This window comes from Balaenoptera acutorostrata, chromosome 16, assembly GCF_949987535.1.
Source record: "Balaenoptera acutorostrata chromosome 16, mBalAcu1.1, whole genome shotgun sequence".
Lineage (NCBI taxonomy): Eukaryota > Metazoa > Chordata > Mammalia > Artiodactyla > Balaenopteridae > Balaenoptera > Balaenoptera acutorostrata.
In genome coordinates, this window is record NC_080079.1 from 46551265 (window position 1) to 46569811 (window position 18547).

Consider the following 18547-nt stretch of genomic DNA (forward strand, 5'->3'; position numbering starts at 1 on the left):
GCAGGACCTTAGTTCCCCAACCAGGGATCAAACCTGTGCTCGCTGCAGTGGAAGCATGGAATCCTACCACTGGACCGCCAGGGAATTCCCCAGCATTTAGCCTTTTGTCCTAGTGATTTTTTAAATGCCATTTTCTCTCCTCTAAGTGGTTTAGTGTCATGGCCTGTTTGCCTTTAACTCCCTTACCTTTATCTATGTCTTCAACCTTCTTTGTATTTTCTAAATTATTTCCTTTTTACACAATATATTTTATAGGGTTTTTACTGTGGTCATTTGGGCAATGGCAGTACAAATTATTGCCTGCGGCCACTTCCTCCCCTCATGGCTCATAGTCTCATCCTGGCTCTCTCAGGAACCCCTTCCTTTAAAGAATGTTCTTAGAACTTGATGGCTTTCCCTTGTGGCTGGCTGAGTCACAATGGCCCCTGGAATCAGCTTCTGGCCACCTCTTCCTGAGGAGCAGCACATCCTGGATTCTAGAGTCTTTTACATGCGCAGCCCCTGCCGTGGGGGATGCGGGAGCGTCACCCTCTTACCCAGCTTGATGTGAGGGGCCAAGTGAATGAAGGCAGACTGTCCTTGGGAAGCTGCTCCGTGGAGCACTTGTAGCCAGAACGCTGGCAACATTTCTTCCTCAACCTCTGTCTCTGTCACTCTTACTTTTAGCTTTCTACTGATTTCCTTTTGGGGCAGGGTAAGAATTTTAAGTCCCCTCTGTCCCCTGATCAGGTCCGAGGAAGAGCTGGCTGGAGCTGGAGCCAGAGATCTGAGATCTTCATGCATGAAACAGACCTGTGTGAAAGAAGAGGCCTGTTTCTTAAAAGTGTGGAGAGATGGCTGTTGATGGGATGCTCTCTCTCTGCATCTCAAGGGTTACCTGAGGAGACAAGGGCCCCTGAGGGGTGTCCACAGTTGTAGCTCCCTGTATTGCATGAGTGCGCTTCCCATTGGCTTCTCTTGTCTGCTCTCTCTGGGTCAGGAGGAGTGATTTCTCTTGTGTGAGCATTTTCTCTTGTCGTCTCTCTGAGCCAACAGCTTGGATCTCTGGCTGAATCCCCCACCGCTCAACTTCATGGCCTTCAGGGCCGTCCACGTGACTCTTCACTTGGGGCCAGTTCACACGGTAGGCACCTCACTATAGGTGCACTGGAAACCCTGTTGTGCAACGATGCTTAGAAATTCAGTCGGTCGGTTACTCTCTCCCAGATGAGTTGACCTGAAAGACTTCCTGTCACAGGGACACACAGAGTGCGAGTGAAGGCTGGGGCCTCCCAGGGCCTGCAGATCCAGTGGGAACAGAGCCAGTCCCTCCCAAGGACTAATTTTGCTTCTCAGTGTTCACGTCACAGTGCATATTACAGTTGTCTGATTAGATAAACTCTCCAAGATAAAGGGCCTGATATATTGGCAAGAGACTTGGATTTTGGAAAACACATTTCCTCAAATTTGAAGTTTTAAACTCTCTTTTCTCGACAGCTTTGCGGAAGAAAATACCTTTGGCAAAGGTCAGATGGGCTGGCACCTGTGTCTGCTCAGCCTCAGGGAGAACTGGCTCGTGCAGTAAGAACCTGCTTCTTCCAGATCTGATTTGGAAGTCTCATTGATTGTATGGTCTACAGTCAAACCTAATTCCCTCTGGCCAGTGTGCATTCTATCTACTTGGCTGTTTGGTCCCATTGCAATCCTACTTTAATTGTGATTCTTTATGCCATGAGCTGGGTGGTTATCTGAGAAGACCTATCTAGCATGGGCTGGCAGGGTCTGCCTGGAGCCTGTGGGCCACCCCTCTAGGTGATGGACAGTCGTAGTTGGGGGTGAGGTTGATTTCAAGGACTTGCTACAGTTTCTAAGTGAAATTTATTGCCATAACACCATTCTCATTCATTTGATCTCTGATGATGTGCTTTCTTGAGCAGGAGGGAAGGGTCAGAGTGTTTCATTGTGTGCCAGGAGCTGCCTTTATCCTTGGGCACCCCCAAAGAGTTCTGGCTTGTTGGACCAGAGAGAACAGTTGCACACATGCCAGGGCTCTAAACACTCAAATCCCACCTGCCTTTTGTTTTGTAAATAGCAAATCCACATGAGATTGTGTGATGAAGAAGAAAAGTGCCTCTTCCATGCTGTTAAATAGCCTTGAAGTGCATTTACAACTTGAAGAGTGAGAAATTCTCCACCAGCTGGGGACTAAGGCCAAATGGCTTTCTCGCTTTCAGGCTGCTCTGTGGCAGGACTAGGTGTGCGTTGCAGATCTCACACCTCTGACAATCCCAACCATATGGGATGAGGGACATTCAGGTGGATATTTTCATTTCTAGATTGTATATAGTACAGCCACACTATGAAATCTTACAGCAACTATTTAAAAGCATGCTTTTGGAGATATTTTAGGACATGGGAAGATGTTTATGGTGCAATACTAAGTTTAAAAAAAAGGTAAATCTAAAACTTCTTATTCAGTATGATCTCAGTTTTGTTATTTGTATATATGTCCACGCCAAAATGTTAATAGTAGATATTTTTGAGTGACTCCATTACAGGTACTTTCCAATATTTTTCAAACGTGTACAATGTGTGTGAATGATTTTTATAATGAAAAAGACATGCTATTAAAATAGCATAAGATTTTAAAAACTTTTATTGTGGACATATAATAATATAATGAATCCCCATCCGTGGACCATGATTCAGCTTCAAAAATTACCAACTATTGGCTAATTTTGTTTCATCGATACCCTCATCTACTCACTCTGCCCACATTATTATTTTTTAGTTAAGAGACTTTTTATTTTTTAGAGAAGTTAAAGGTTCACAAAAAATTAAGCAGATGATACGCAGCGTTCCCACCTCTCCCTCCTCACCCAGTTTCTCCCATTATTAACATCTCGCATTAGTGTGGTACATTTGTTACAACTGATGAACCAATACTGAGACATTATTATTAACTAAAGTCTATAGCTTATATTAGGGTTCACTCTTTGTGTTGTACAGTTCTATGAGCATAAGCTTTTTATTCCACAATTTATAGAGTCGATTATCCCCAAGACCATAAATCTCTGGACCAAATCTACCATTTGAAGTATCTAAAGTGCCTTCCAAATCTTTAGTCCAGGAACCAGTGAAGTGATAAAAAAGCCCTTGGAACTAACTGAAAATTGTAAAGTTGAGAAAACAGCAGCCCATATTAAAAATCACCAGTCCTGGTACATAAAAGCACCTGTAGTACAAGTCGTCTTTGCCCATAGTGTGGGCGGGGCTGTGGGCTGGGGAGGAGCCTGTGTCCTGCCCTGGCCCTTGTGGGCCTGGAGGAGACAGAACCCCCTCTTCAGGCAGCGGTAACTTTAATTGAAGCAACATTGTTGAGGCGGCAGGAGTGGGAAGAAGAGCATAGAACTTTCCACAAGCATGACTGCCATCAGAACCTACAAGGGAATTAAAAAAAATAAAAAAGTAATGCTTCTGGTAGCCTAATTAAGTGGAGGATTTCTCAGCAGTGGAGTGGGGGTGGGGCATGTGCCAGTCATAACCTCACTGCTGCCCTGCAGCTCTTTCCAGACACCTGCTAGATGCTTATTAGTCAAATCCTCCCATGCTGGGATCCAGGTGGGGGTGGAGAAGACCTTACGTGAAGACCTAAGGAGCTGATCTAAGAATCCCGGGCAGAGGTGGGCAGGAGTCTGAGCCCAGGACTGGATGGGAGGGGCAGCAGCTTGGGAGCCTGGTGCTGCAGGGCCTGAGATCACCTCTCCTCTCACGGTCCCTGTGTGGTCGGCCGTACAGGCCATGGAGCAGTCATGTGTCAGAGCTGCAGTTAGTCCTTAAGGCCTTACTAGGAGGCCATCCGTAAGTGACCTGAATGTTGTTCATTTCCAGCCTGAGACAGAGCAATTCTGGCAGCCCAGTTCAAGGAAGACATTGCCTTCCTTTCTTTAGAAATGGCCCTGGCTCAGAAACCCAGGCCATCATTAGCCCTGCCATGTCCTGCATAGGAATCACTCTGTGTTGACCAGAGAACTGCTCCCCTCATCATTTACTGACTCCTTTCTTCCACCCCATTCTCTCATAACCCTTCTCTTTCTAGATCCATTCAAGCGAACAGCTTCCACCAACTGCAGACCAGAAAGTGGGGGACAGTAGGTAGTAGCACTTGGTTTTCCTAATTCTTCCCTTGCCTTCCACCCCTATATGGGTGACCAGTCTGGTCTCCATGTAGTAACTATAGAGATTCTTTTTTTTTTTTTTTAATTTTATTTATTTATGGCTGTGTTGGGTCTTCGTTTCTGTGCGAGGGCTTTCTCTAGTTGCGGCAAGCGGGGGCCGCTCTTCATCGCGGTGCGCGGGCCTCTCACCATTGCGGCCTCTCTTGTTGCGGAGCACAGGCTCCAGACTTGCAGGCTCAGCAATTGTGGCTCACGGGCCCAGCTGCTCCGCGGCATGTGGGATCTTCCCAGACCAGGGCTCGAACCTGTGTCCCCTGCATTGGCAGGCAGATTCTCAACCACTGCGCCACCAGGGAAGCCCCTAGAGATTCTTTTAAAGTGTAAGTTGGATCATGCTGCTACTCTGTTTGAACACCTACATGGGTTTTTCATCTCAGGGTAAAACACTTTCCTCCCAATTCACTCCACTCCTGACACTGATGGCCTTGATCTTTCTCAGTACGTCAGGTGAGCTCCTGCCTCAGGGCCTTTGCATTTACTGTGCCCTCCTTCTGGGATGTTCTTCCTCCAAGTGTGTGCACGCTCTGCTGTGCCCACTGTCAGCTTGAACAAGGATGAGTGCTGTGTGTCATTTACAAGTCTGAGGAACTTAATTTCTGGAATACTGGTAACACAAGAAAAAGTTTTGGCTTAAACTGGAGAAGTTGCATCTGTCTGCCCTTATGAAGTCTCAAGAATACTTAGTGGTGATTCAACAAGGAGGAAGTGAACTGATCTTCGCTCCCTTAAGTGATCCACCAAAGAGAGGAAGGGAAGCCAGAACTTTGAGGAACAAAGTCACATGTTGGAAAGGTTCCCATTCACATATTCATTCAGTAAACACTACTGAGCACTGACTGTTTGAATCAGTGGGTTAGGAAATGGGGATACATCACACAGAACCAAAGTCCTTCCCTCAACAAGCTTATGGTCTAGTTGAGGAAACAGGTGTTAGTTAAGTCATCATACAAATAATTATAAAATCATAACTGTGATAAGTGCAGTGAAGGTGAGATGGACAGTTCTAGATTTTTCCGTTAGGGAGGTCAGGGAAGTCTTCCCAAGGAAAGGAATATTTGATGTGGGAAATGACAGATGAATTGAGAGTTGTCAAATAGGGCTATAAGAATTCTGGCTTGCATTGCTTGATGGATTGTAGTAAAATCCAGTGAAACACCAGAAGATGGGAAGATGAGGTGTGGGTGGGGTGTGAAAATAATAAGTTCTGTTTGGGACTTTAGTTTGAGGTACATTTGAGATATTTAAGAGCCAATATCATGTGGACAATTGGATATTACTAGATATGTCAAAGAGAATATGTAGACAAAATGTGGAAATCTGGCTCAGGTCACCTGGCACGCCGTGTGGTAACAGGCCTTGGGTGCACACAGTTCATCTGAGGAAAGAGTGTAGATGGAGAAGAAGAGGGGCCTACAGTTAGCCTTGAGGAGCTCCAAGATTCCAAGTTTAAGAAGAGGAGGATGAATGTGCCAAGAAAGCAGAGAAGTTTCCAGATCTTTAGGAAGAAAAGCAGAAGAGTGTGGTATGAGTGAAGCTGAGGGGGGATTCTCTGTATTATTGTTGCAATACTTTTGTAAGCCTGAAATTATTTCAAAATATACAATGAAAAATCATTTTGTTAGAGCTTATTAAGATGGAGAAGGGGCCACCTCACTATCTTGGACAACTGCCCCCCATCCATAAGGACCTTCCTTAATGGGGGTCAAATCTTTCCACATGCTCTTCAATGAGCCAATTTAACTCTTTGAAGCCTATGTGTTCCTCTTCAAGTATCTATAGATTATCATCGCATCCAAACCGCTAACATTCTAAAAAGGTAGATCATGTTCAAAAAAGGTAGCTCATCTAATTTTTAACCCTTTATTTTTAAAGAAATGGTACTGGCTTGTTAAATGTACATACACTACATTTTAATGTACTCCCACCTATTTATTAAACAAACAAAACATGTTTAATTGAGAGCACAAGACAAATAGCTATCAGTTTGTGCCAGTCAGGATAGGCTAGGTTTTATGGTACAAATCAGTCCCAAATCCTAGTGTCTTAAAAGACCAAAGCTTTACTTAATTGCCCAAGTACCACATCTAGTGCAGGTTGTCAGAGAGCTCTGCTCACAATGACCACTCTGACTGTACTCCTTCTCGATTTGACCCTTACCTCCGAGGTCCTTGCGGCAGGGAAAGAGGCCTTCGAGTCAAGTACTGCAGCTCACTGCTTTGGCCTGGGTGCTACACATGTCACTTCTGCTCAGACTTCCTAAGCTGCAAGTAGGCATGTGGCTGTGCCTGGCTTCAAGGGCGTGTGGGCGTATCCTTCCTGCGCACCCAAAGTGGAGGAAAGCGGTAGTAACTTGTACCATGCAATTTCAGTTTCTACCACAGAAACGATAAAAACCATGACATTGTGGCAGAAACGGCCAATTGCTTACCCAATATTTCTATTCTCCTCTGCTTCCTTACTAGTAGAACCTTGGTATGTCAATTCTTACTGAAAAGTATTCAGCTCTACAGATGCCCCGATAGCTCTGGGTGGACATATGACCCAATTATGGCTGTTTAAATAGAAACAAGTGGAGCTTAAAGCAAAAGAAAAGATTTTTTTGATTATCAGACAAGGCTGCCTTGTGCCTTTGGCTCTCTGCCCTTCACCACCCATCATCCATCATCCTTCTTCCATCTTGGAATATGGCCAGAGTGCCTAGGAGTGCAGTAGCCACCCTGTAGCTGGTACAGAAGCCTCATGCTGATGTTAGTGGGTCAGGACTACTGATGGGGCCTGGATCCTTGTAACACTGTGAGCCTCCATACCAGCTGTGGGCTGCTTCCCCCACATGACTTGTTACTTCAGACAAATAAGCCAGCACTGTTGGGTTTCTGTTATTTGCAGACAAACTCAATCCTACGTGATGCAAATAAGCTGTTTTTATTAGTATGTACCATAAATGACTTATTTATATAGTATCATGATTCTGAGCATTTGGAAAATATTTACAAAAATTGTTGAAATGTCCTCATTTCCCTTCAGGTAGCTAAATGGTATGTAACTTTCTATAATTAATTTAGAACAATTTTTCTACTATAACACTGAGGGAAAATTAAATATTATCAAAGGCCTACATACATATAAGATCCACTTTGGGACCTTCCCTGGTGATCCCGTGGATAGGACTCCACGCTCCCAACTCAGGGGCCCAGGTTTGATTCTTGGTCAGGGAACTAGATCCCGCATGCTGCAACTAAGAGTCCATGTGCTGCAGTGAAGATCCCGTGTACTGCAACTAAGACCTGGCGCAGCCAAAATAAATGAATGAATGAATGAATAAATAAATAAAAGAATAAATGTTATAAAAAAGATCCACTTTGGAGAATGATGAGTTTTTTTTTTTTTAATATATTTATTTATTTATTTATTTATTTGGCTGTGTTCGGTCTTCATTGCTGCGCATGGGCTTTCTCTAGTTGCGGTGAGCAGGGGTTACTCTTCGCTGCAGTGCGCGGGCTTCTCATTGTGGTGGCTTCTCTTCTTGTGGAGCATGGGCTCTAGGCGCGCGGGCTTCAGTAGTTGTGGCACATGGGCTTAGTAGTTGTGGCTCAGAGGCTCTAGAGCACAGGCTCAGTAGTTGTGGTGCACGGGCTTAGTTGCTCTGTGGCATGTGGGATCTTCCCGGACCAGGGCTCGAACCTGTGTTCCCTGCATTGGCAGGCAGATTCTTAACCACTGTGGCACCTGGGAAGTCCCCCAACTTCTTTTTTTTTTTTTTTAACATTTTTATTGGAGTATAATTGCTTTACAATGGTGTGTTAGTTTCTGCTTTATAACAAAGTGAATCAGTTATACATATATCCCCATATTCTTCCCTATTGTGTTTCCCTCTCTCTCACCCTCCCTATCCCACCCTTCTAGCTGGTAACAAAGCACGGAGCTGATCTCCCTGTGCTATGCGACTGCTTCCCACTAGCTATCTATTTTACATTTGGTAGTGTATATATGTCCATATATACACTACCACTCTCTCACTTTCTCCTAGCTTACCCTTCCCCCTCCCCATGTCCTCAAGTCCATTCTCTAGTAGGTCTGCGTCTTTATTCCCGTGTTGCCCCTAGGTTCTTCATGACCATTTTTTTTTTTTTTAGATTCCATATATATGTGTTAGCATACAGTATTGGTTTTTCTCTTTCTGACTTACTTCACTCTGTATGACAGACTCTCTAGGTCCACCCACCTCACTACAAATAACTCAGTTTTGTTTCTTTTTATGGCTGAGTAATGTTCCATTGTATATATGTGCCACATCTTCTTTATCCGTTCATCTGTTTATGGACACTTAGGTTGCTTCCATGTCCTGGCTATTGTAAATAGAGCTGCAATGAACATTGTAGTACATGACTCTTTTTGAATTATGGTTTTCTCAGGGTATATGCCCAATAGTGGGATTGCTGGGTCGTATGGTAGTTCTATTTTTAGTTTTTTAAGGAACCTCCATACTGTTCTCCATAGTGGCTGTATCAATTTACATTCCCACCAACAGTGCAGGAGGGTTCCCTTTTCTCCACAACCTCCCCAGCATTTATTGTTTGTAGATTTTTTGATGATGGCCATTCTGACTGGTGTGAGATGATATTGCATTGTACTTTTGATTTGCATTTCTCTAATGATTAGTGATGCTGAGCATCCTTACATGTGTTTGTTGGCAATCTGTATATCTTCTTTGGAGAAATGTCTATTCAGGTCTTCTGCCCATTTTTGGATTGGGGTTTTTTTTTGATATTGAGCTGCATGAGCTACTTGTAAATTTTAGAGGTTAATCCTTTGTCAGTTGCTTCATTTGCAAATATTTTCTCCCATTCTGAGGGTTGTCTTTTTGTCTTGTTTATGGTTTCCTTTGCTGTGCAAAAGCTTTTAAGTTTCATTAGGTCCCATTTGCTTATTTTTGTTTTTATTTCCATTTCTCTAGGAGGTGGGTCAAAAAGGATCTTGCTATGATGTATGTCATAGAGTGTTCTGCCTGTGTTTTCCTCTAAGAGTTTGATAGTGTCTGGCCCTACATTTAGGTCTTTAATTCATTTTGAGTTTATTTTTGTGTATGGTTTTAGGGAGTGTTGTAATTTCATCCTTTTACATGTAGCTGTTCAGTTTTCCCAGCACCGCTTATTGAAGAGGCTGTCTTTTCTCCATTGTATATTCTTACCTCCTTTATCAAAGATAAGGTGACCATATGTGCGTGGGTTTATCTCTGGGCTTTCTATCCTGTTTCGTTGATCTGCATTTCTGTTTTTGTGCCAGTACCATACTGTCTTGATGACTGTAGCTTTGTAGTATAGTCTGAATTCAGGGAGCCTGATTCCTCCAGCTCCTTTTTTCTTTCTCAAGATTGCTTTGGCTATTTGGGGTCTTTTGTATTTCCATAAAAATTGTGAAATTTTTTGTTCTAGTTCTGTGAAAAATGCCAGTGGTAGTTTGATAGGGATTGCATTGAATCTGTAGATTGCTTTGGGTAGTATAGTCATTTTCACAATGTTGATTCTTCCAATCCAAGAACATCGTATATCTCTCCATCTATTTGTATCATCTTTTTTATATAAATTTATTTATTTATTTATTTTTGGCTGTGTTGGGTCTTCGTTTCTGTGCGAGGGCTTTCTCTAGTTGCGGCAAGTGGGGGCCACTCTTCATCACGGTGCGAGGGCCTCTCACTATCGTGGCCTCTCTTGTTGCCGAGCACAGGCTCCAGACGCGCAGGCTCAGTAGTTGTGGCTCACGGGCCCAGCTGCTCCGCGGCATGTGGGATCTTCCCAGACCAGGGCTCGAACCTGTGTCCCCTGCAGTAGCAGGCAGACTCTCAACCACTGCGCCACTAGGGAAGCCCTTGTATCATCTTTAATTTCTTTCATCAGTGTCTTATAATTTTCTGTGTATGGGTCTTTTGTCTCCTTAGGTAGGTTTATTCCTAGGTATTTTATTCTTTTTGTTGCAATGGTAAATGGGAGTGTTTTCTTGATTTCACTTTCAGACTTTTCATCATTTGTGTATAGGAATGCAAGAGATTTCTGTGCATTAATTTTGTATCCCACAACTTTACCAAATTCATTGATTAGCTCTAGTAGTTTTCTGGTAGCATCTTTAGGAGTCTCTATGTATAGTGTCATGTCATCTGCAAACAGTGACAGCTTTACTTCTTCTTTCCCGATTTGGATTCCTTTTATTTCTTCTTCTTCTCTGATTGCTGTGGCTAAAATTTCCAAAACTATGTTGAATAATAGTGGTGAGAGTGGACATCCTTGTCTTGTTCCTGATCTTAGTGGAAATGCTTTCAGTTTTTCACCATTGAGGATGATGTTGGCTGTGGGTTTGTCATATATGGCCTTTATTATGTTGAGGAAAGCTCCCTCTGTGCCTACTTTCTGGAGGTTTTTTTATCATAAATGAGTGTTGAATTTTGTCAAAAGCTTTCTCTGCATCTATTGAGATGATCATATGCTTTTTCTCCTTCAATTTGTTAATATGGTGTATCACATTGATTGTTTTGCGTATATTGAAGAATCCTTTCATTCCTGGGATAAACCCCACTTGATCATTGTGTATGATCCTTTTAATATGCTGTTGGATTCTGTTTGCTAGTTTTTTGTTGAGGATTTTTGCATCAATGTTCATCAGTGATATTGGTCTGTAGTTTTCTTTCTTTATGACATTTTTGTCTGGTTTTGGTGTCCGGGTGATGGTGGCCTCGTAGAATGTGTTTGGGAGTGTTCCTCCCTCTGCTATATGTTGGAAGAGTTTGAGAAGGATAGTTGTTAGCTCTTCTCTACATGTTTGATAGAATTCATGTGTGAATCCATCTGGTCCTGGGCTTTTGTTTGTTGGAAGATTTTTAATCACAGTTTCAATTTCAGTGCTTGTGATTGGTCTGTTCATATTTTCTATTTCTTCCTGGTTCAGTCTTGTAAGGTTGTGCATTTCTAAGAGTTTGTCCATTTCTTCCAGGTTGTCCATTTTATTGGCATATAGTTGCTTGTAGTAATCTCTCGTGATCCTTTGTTTTTCTGCAGTGACGTGTTTTATACATTGAGTTTCTTGTAAAATTAATCCATCTAACCTAATAACATAAGACATTAAAGTTAGTTGTTCAAACACTGATAGTCATGAATACAGCACTAGTAAATGTTCTTCCTCCAATTAATCGTCCCCCTAGTTACTGATATAAATTATTATTTTTTAAATTAATTAATTAATTTATTTTTGGCTGCATTGGGTCTTCATTGCTGCGCACGGCCTTTTTCTCTAGTTGCAGTGAGTGGGGGCTACTCTTCGTTGCGGTGTGTGGGCTTCTCATTGTGGTGGCTTCTCGTTGCGGAGCATGAGCTCTAGGCGCATGGGCTCAGTAGTTGTGGCATGTGGGCTCAGTAGTTGTGGCTCACGGGCTTCAGGGCACAGGCTCAGTAGTTGTGACACATGGGCTTAGTTGCTCCGCGGCATGTTGGATCTTCCTGGAGCACAGCTCGAACCCGTGTACCTTGCATGGGCAGGCGGATTCTTAAGCACTGAGCCACCAGGGAAGCCCCAGTATAAATTATTCTTAAATATACAGTTTATTTAGCAATGCATGTAAAAATTAAAAAATACACCTTAAAAATTAAAAATTAAAAAAATAAAGAATACAACATTAAAATGTTGCTATACTGAACAAAACTTAGCTAACTGAGATAGCATTTTGGAAATCACTAGAGAAATTGCCCACTATTTGAAAATAAGAGAAAACTTTGGGTGGGACAAAATTACAATCAGTAAACTTTCTTACTCAAATAGCTCATGAATTTCTGTTTCACCAATTCTACTTTATCATAAATTATGTGAGAACTTATTTTAATATGTTTGCTTTACTTAAAAATAGGAATTACAGTAATCTTTTTATCATGTTTGCCTCATAGGGGAAAAACTCTTATCAAGAGCAGTTCTGGATGCAGGAGCCCCACGGCAAACCTGCAGCCTTTCAGAAACACCCATGGAAGACCTGGAGAGCCTCTAGCAGGTACCTTTGTTTTGGCAGCTCTGTCTGCATCAGTGCACCTTCCCTTTGCAATTCATTACTCGGCGCCGAACTTGCTCTGACTTCAGAAAGAAGCAGTCTGTATTGCAGTATCTCCATTGAGCCACTGACATGGGCCTGAAAATTGCTTTTTAAGTGGTCAGATGAGGCTAGCAGGTACTTTCAGATCAGCAGTGCAGTAAGCGGAGCCTAGAAGGATCATAGTTGCTGGTAAATTTGGTGTTCTTTCTAGATGCCCCAGACCCAAGGATGGGGTGATGGTCAGTGATGCTGGTTGGAAACCATTTCTTCCTGAGCTATGGACATTTCAATATTTCTGCACCCCACATTTCTACTACATTGGTTTATTCTCCTATTTTACTTCCATGCAAATGTTTTCCCCCAGTCTACCATCTCACTGCTGAGTGACTCAGCTCTAATCCCACCTCCCCGAACAGCTTTTCCAGATCTTATCAGTCACCCCCCCATAGATGCCCATAATTTTTTGTCCATATCCCAGTGGACCTTGTATCTTTTTTAAAAAAATTAATTAATTAATTAATTAATTAATTTTTGGCTGCATTGGGTCTTTGCTGCTGTGCATGGGCTTTCTCTAGTTGCGTCGAGTGGGGGCTACTCTTCATTGTGGTGCACAGGCTTCTCATTGCGGTGGCTTCTCTTGTTAAGGAGCACGAGCTCTAGGTGCGTGGGCTTCAGTAGTTGTGGCACGTGGGCTCAGTAGTTGTGGCTCATGGGCTCTAGAGCGCAGGCTCAGTAGTTGTGGCGCACAGGCTTTGTTGCTCCACAGCATGTGGAATCTTCCCAGACCAGGGCTCGAACCCGTGTCCCCTGCATTGGCAGGCAGATTCTTAACCACTGTGCCACCAGGGAAGTCCTGGACCTTGTATCTTGTGCTTACTTTCTCACTGGACTGCTGAGCTCTTAGAAGGAAGACATTATTCTTATCCATCTCTGACTTCCTCCTCCCCATCCCCAACCTCTGTGTTTGGCACAGTGTATGGACCTTGAAGGAGCTTCATGTGTACTTGAACAAAAGTAAGGGACATTTGAGATTTTCTCCATCATGTGGTTGATTCTGTCTTTCTCCCATAAATAAGTGGAGATTGGCTTGGGATCTCTGGAGTGGTCTGTGGCCCTTATAAAATCCAAAGGGGGAGAGAACCTTGGTTAAAAGAAGAAATGAAGAAGGACCAATTTCTAATTTTCTTTGCCAAAGCTCAGGTCATTGCTTCTTCTCTGAATTGCTCCAACTTGCTGAAGTGGAAACTTCCTTTAATTTGGGCTAGATAAGAGTAACTTTGGGCAGATAAGAGCCCTGGGAAGCTGTCATTGCCCACTGGCTTGGCAGGGATACTACTACAAAATGATCATGCAAGATTTTTTTCTGTCTACTTTGAATTATTTTTTAAAAACCTAGATTACTTGATTTAAAAACAATAGATCTGGGACTTCCGTGGTGGCCGAGTGGTTAAGAATCTGCCTGCCAATGCAGGGGACATGGGTTCAAGCCCTGGTCTGGGAAGCTCCCACATGCCGCGGAGCAACTAAGCCCGTGTGCCACAACTACTGAGCCTGCGCTCTAGAGCCCATGAGCCACAACTACTGAGCCTGCGTGCCACAACTACTGAAGCCCACGCACCTAGAGCCTGTGCTCCGCAACAAGAGAAGCCACCGCAATGAGAGGCCCACGCACCGCAACGAAGAGTAACCCCCATTCACCGCAACTAGAAAGAAAGCCTGCGCGCAGCAACGAAGACCCAATGCAGCCAAAAATAAATAAATTTAAAAAAATAAAAATAAAAACAATAGATCAAGGTCTACTTCTGGCACTACTGAAACCCAGAGTGTACAAAGGGGGCCTCAGGTGTCCCAGACAGCCCAGAATTTGGTAGATGTAATGATTCACCATCTCTTTGGATTTGTCATTTGTTAATTACTTGATGGAAATATTAGAGAGAATGAAGTTGTGCACTGGGGTGAAGACCTTATAAAGGAATCAAAGAGCAAACCTTCACATGCCAGGTCTTGTAAAATCTCTCATGGGAGGATTTACCTTAAAAAAATAAAAGGGTGAAATTGATTAAACTTATTTCTGGCAAAACAAAAGAGGCTGCAGTAAATTCCTGAAAGGCACAGTCTCACCTCTTTGGCCCTGTACTCCTCCCCTCCCCTCACTCCAGTCATCATCAGGGAGTGTAGGAGGCTAATCAGAGAAACAGAGAGAGACACATTACACCCCCAGCCCTCTTCTCTGTGCTGAGATGCCCATAAAAACCTGGGCAAGGAAAGACATCTTGACTGACTCTTCTTGTTTGGGGGCACCAAGTCCTCACTTCCGGGAGACACACACACTGGTTTCCCTGTGGTGTTGGGGTCTATCCTGCCCATCTGCGGAGGACAGGCGTTGTTGCACAGAGTCTGGAAGTCTCAGGCCCAGCAGGCCCTTCCAACCTGCAGAGGCCCTGTGCACCGTGCATGGCCTGGGTGAAGGGAGGGGACCAAGAATGACTGGACTGGTCAGGGAGGGAGGAAGGAGGAAGGAGAGCACCCCGATGTCTGCGAGGCCTAGCGGGCTCCAGAAAGGGTCAAAGTCAAGGCCTCACAAGCATGGCCCTGGCCGTTCCCTCCCTGCAAGCACCAGCCTCACGGATGTTTGTACGCGCTTTAAAATATTCTAACAGGCTACCCTTTCATTGCTTAACCCTCAGTATCCTTCTGTAACAACATCCTTGCATTTGTAGAGGATTGTGTGTTTCACAGCAGCGCCTTGTATTCCTGAGACAGGCCTGGTAGGTACTCTGACCCCGGGGAGACATCGGGGCGGCTGTATCCTACAGCTCAGGGGAAAGGCCCAGCACAACCTGTAGTGAAGAGCCTACGCTGTGCTAGGGACTGCTGAGTTTTGGGATGCGGACATGTAGGGTGGGGAGACTTAAGAGCAAAAGGAAGGCATTGGGATGTCCCCGCGTCGTTCCCCTTCTGCTCCAGGGCACACATGGGACCCCCAGTGCGCTGCCCTCCTGGCCAGTCTCTCCGCCCAGGGGAAGGAGGGCAACCTCTGAGGTCTCCCTGATTTTCCTTCCTCACACCGTTTACTCTCCACCATTCCCTCATCCCTCTCAACACACACAACCCTGTGCACTGACTCCTTCCTTTATTCTGGAGATGCTCATTTTGGGAATAAAAAGGAGAGGGAATGACTATAGATGGGACATGGGGTAGAAAGTCTCAGAAAATGAAGGTCTCTTTGAGGTCAGAAAGGAGGTCTACTCCTCACAGGTAAGGATTCCGATTGTCTGATTGTCCAACGTCACAATCAGACAAGAGCAGGTATCCTGTTGCTTTCCATCCACTCTGCATGGGTGAGTGTGAACAAGGTATAACAAGGTTTCACCAGGCCATGTTCAGTTGTACACTGTTGGTGTTTGAAAGGGTATTACCTTTAGGAATAGGGCTGCTTTATGCTCTGGTGGTGAGGGAGGCTGAACTGGGAATGAGAAGACCCTTGTTCTAGGCCCAGTGCAAAATCTCTGTGTGACCTTGGATGTGTTATTGAACGCAAGTCTGTGTGCCCGACGCATGCTGAGGCCAAACAATACCAAAACTTCGGAGTTTGAAGCAGAGAAAGGTTTATTGCAGGGCCGTGCAAGGAGACCGGTGGCTTATGCCTTAAAAACCCTGAACTCCTCAAAAGCTTTCAGCAAAGCCCTTTTATAGGAAAGGTGAAGGAGGGGCGTGGTTAGTTGTTGCAGACATCTTGGTGTCAGATCCTCTGTTCTTGAGGCCAGGTTATGGTCAGGTCATGATGTTCCTGTAAACCTCCACCAAAACAAATGTTATTCTCTGTTCTGACAAGAAAGGGCAAGGTCCCAAGGCTCAACTTTCATCCTCTGAGGTCCAGGCCCTGGCTAAGAGGAGGGGTCCCTGCGCGAGCTGGTTACACTGCCCGGGAGCATTGGTCCATCACCCAGTCTGGGTCCTCCCGCCAGTACCCAAGTCCGGCTGAAGAGGCAGATCTCAGCAGGCGGTGCCCTCAGGGCCAGGTCTCCAGACCCTGCCCAGCGTCATCACTGAGGGAGCCAGGCCCCAGGACCAGCCCTCAGGCTTTTCATTTAAACTGGAGAGAATCATTTTTATAGGAGCAATAGAAATACATATTGTAGCAAACACCAGTCGGGTTAATTCCCAGCTCACAACAATTGCCCTTTTTTGAGAACAATTGCCCAACTACAGAGGTGGATCTGAAGTAATGATGTGCAATGTCTTTGCAACTTAACCCTGACCTCTGGCCACCTCCTAGGGATAGACAACTGATCTAAGCTGGACCAATTTTTGAAACTTGAATGGAGAGACTGAAGCTGGTTGAAGCTATTACCCTGATAGCAGTGTCCATGTAGTCCAGTTGCTGAGGCCTCCACGGACTGTGACCCCTGGAGACTGCTGCTGCCATTAGGTCCTGGAGGTGGGGATGGGGGAGAGGTTCTGGGCTGCTTCAAGGCCTGGGCCCAGCCAGTGGGCGGCCCTGGCGAGGGCTCTGGAGCTCTGCAGGACACAGCCCTCAGCCTGTCCCTGGGCCCCCAGCTCACCCGCTGGCCTGAGGCCAGAGGGCCTGGAGGACCCCAGGGAGAAGGCTGCGACCTGCTTCTCACTGCACCTGCCGCCGCGAGGACCACTGCCAGGCTGACTGTTGGCAGAGCAGGACCTCTAACCACTGCCCTACGGGTCTCGCGCTAACGGTGGCACACTAACGGTGACACTGACGGCCACGTACCCGCTCCGCCCCTATTACAGGTTGTTCACTTAGCTAGCTGCTGTCTCTACTCCCTCTGATGGCAAACAGGGGACTCTGAGACTCTGAATTGTATCTGGCTCTGTTTCCAGCAAACTCATGATCAACTTTCATCTCTCTCTGCACTCCAAAAAAAAAAAAAGGCCAGGTAAATTTTATTAATGCTTTTCCTAAACAAGAGTCAATATGAAATTAAAGCAGAAAAGGAGACTGAACTTTGGTAACACAGTTGGAGTAATTGGTGGCACTGACAGCAATGGGAGAAGAGATTTAGTTGATTTTCTGCGGTTGTTAATTTTTTGCTAATCTCCTAGTGATGGAAGCTGCACATTTTTTTTCAAAGGAAGCAAGAAGCTGCTGGACTTCGAGTTCTCCTGGCAGCAACCTGTCACAAACCAAGGATCTGGGGAATCTTCAAACCACCCCATGATCCCAGTGGGACATACTTTTGAAGGATGTTTAGTGGTCAGTCATGAGTGTGGCAAAAACTGACAAGCAGGAAGCTGATGTGTTCAGTGAGAATAACATTTTTGTCTCCAAGAGATGTTTCATTTTGAAGATGTGTGGTACCACCTTCTGCTGAAAGCACTGGTTCCCCTGTTGAAGCTTGCTAGGAATTACAATGGTTTCGATTCAATTTAAAGCTTCTTTTATTCTCCTAAGAATTTCATGAAGCTTTCTCACCAAGGGAACCCACACTGGAATTTCCAGGAAGAAATAGTTTCTTAATATAATTTTTCCCAATGGAACAGCATATTGTATAGGACGGATGAACTCTGACTGTTCATAGTAGTATACTGTGGATTTTCCAGAGAGCTGGGTAATCAGTCAGCTAGATCTAACCCAGGAAATACTGATGAGTGAGCTTGACCCAGAAGTTATGGACTAATTTTACGTGAAAGATGGTGTCACTGCAAAGATGTCATTAATGAGAGTAGAAGTCGTGCTAGGTTCTGTCATTGATGTCACACAGTTCAATCCTTGTGGGTATTCAGTGAGTGGAATGAAATCATAGGGAACTTACTGGGCTATTCACGCCACTCCAGAACCAGAATTTTCTCACGGTAGCTTTGAAACAAACTTCATATGAACTCTTATAATGAACTGATTAAGAAAGTTTTGGGTTTTTATGCCAGAAAATTTTTGATTACCCTGTTTGTCAACAGTGCTTTCTTTGCCCCACAAGATTGAAAGTTTTAAATGCCTTGATTACCAGAGGAGTGCTATGTTCAGTGATTACAATTTTGTTTTCACCAGTTTTGCTAAGAAACGGTAATAACAGCAGAATTAAGAAAAATGAAGTAAAAATGCAAAAAGAAAACATATAGAAGAAGGTGGTGGCTGCTTTCTGTATACTGATACTGAGGTCCATGCTTTCTACAACCACTACCTTGTAGTTGCAGAAAGCCCTAGATGTGATGACAATGTAATCATTTTAGATTGTATGCATTATTATACCAAGGAGTTAGATATCTTGCATGAATGCTCTATTGTGTG

General features: G+C 44.4%; 1 pseudogene; it reads left to right on the forward strand.

Moving 5' to 3' along the window:
* The first annotated feature begins 418 nt into the window (after positions 1 to 418).
* LOC103015286 (S-adenosylmethionine decarboxylase proenzyme-like) lies at positions 419 to 18341 on the forward strand (annotated as a pseudogene).
* The last annotated feature ends 206 nt before the right edge of the window (positions 18342 to 18547 follow it).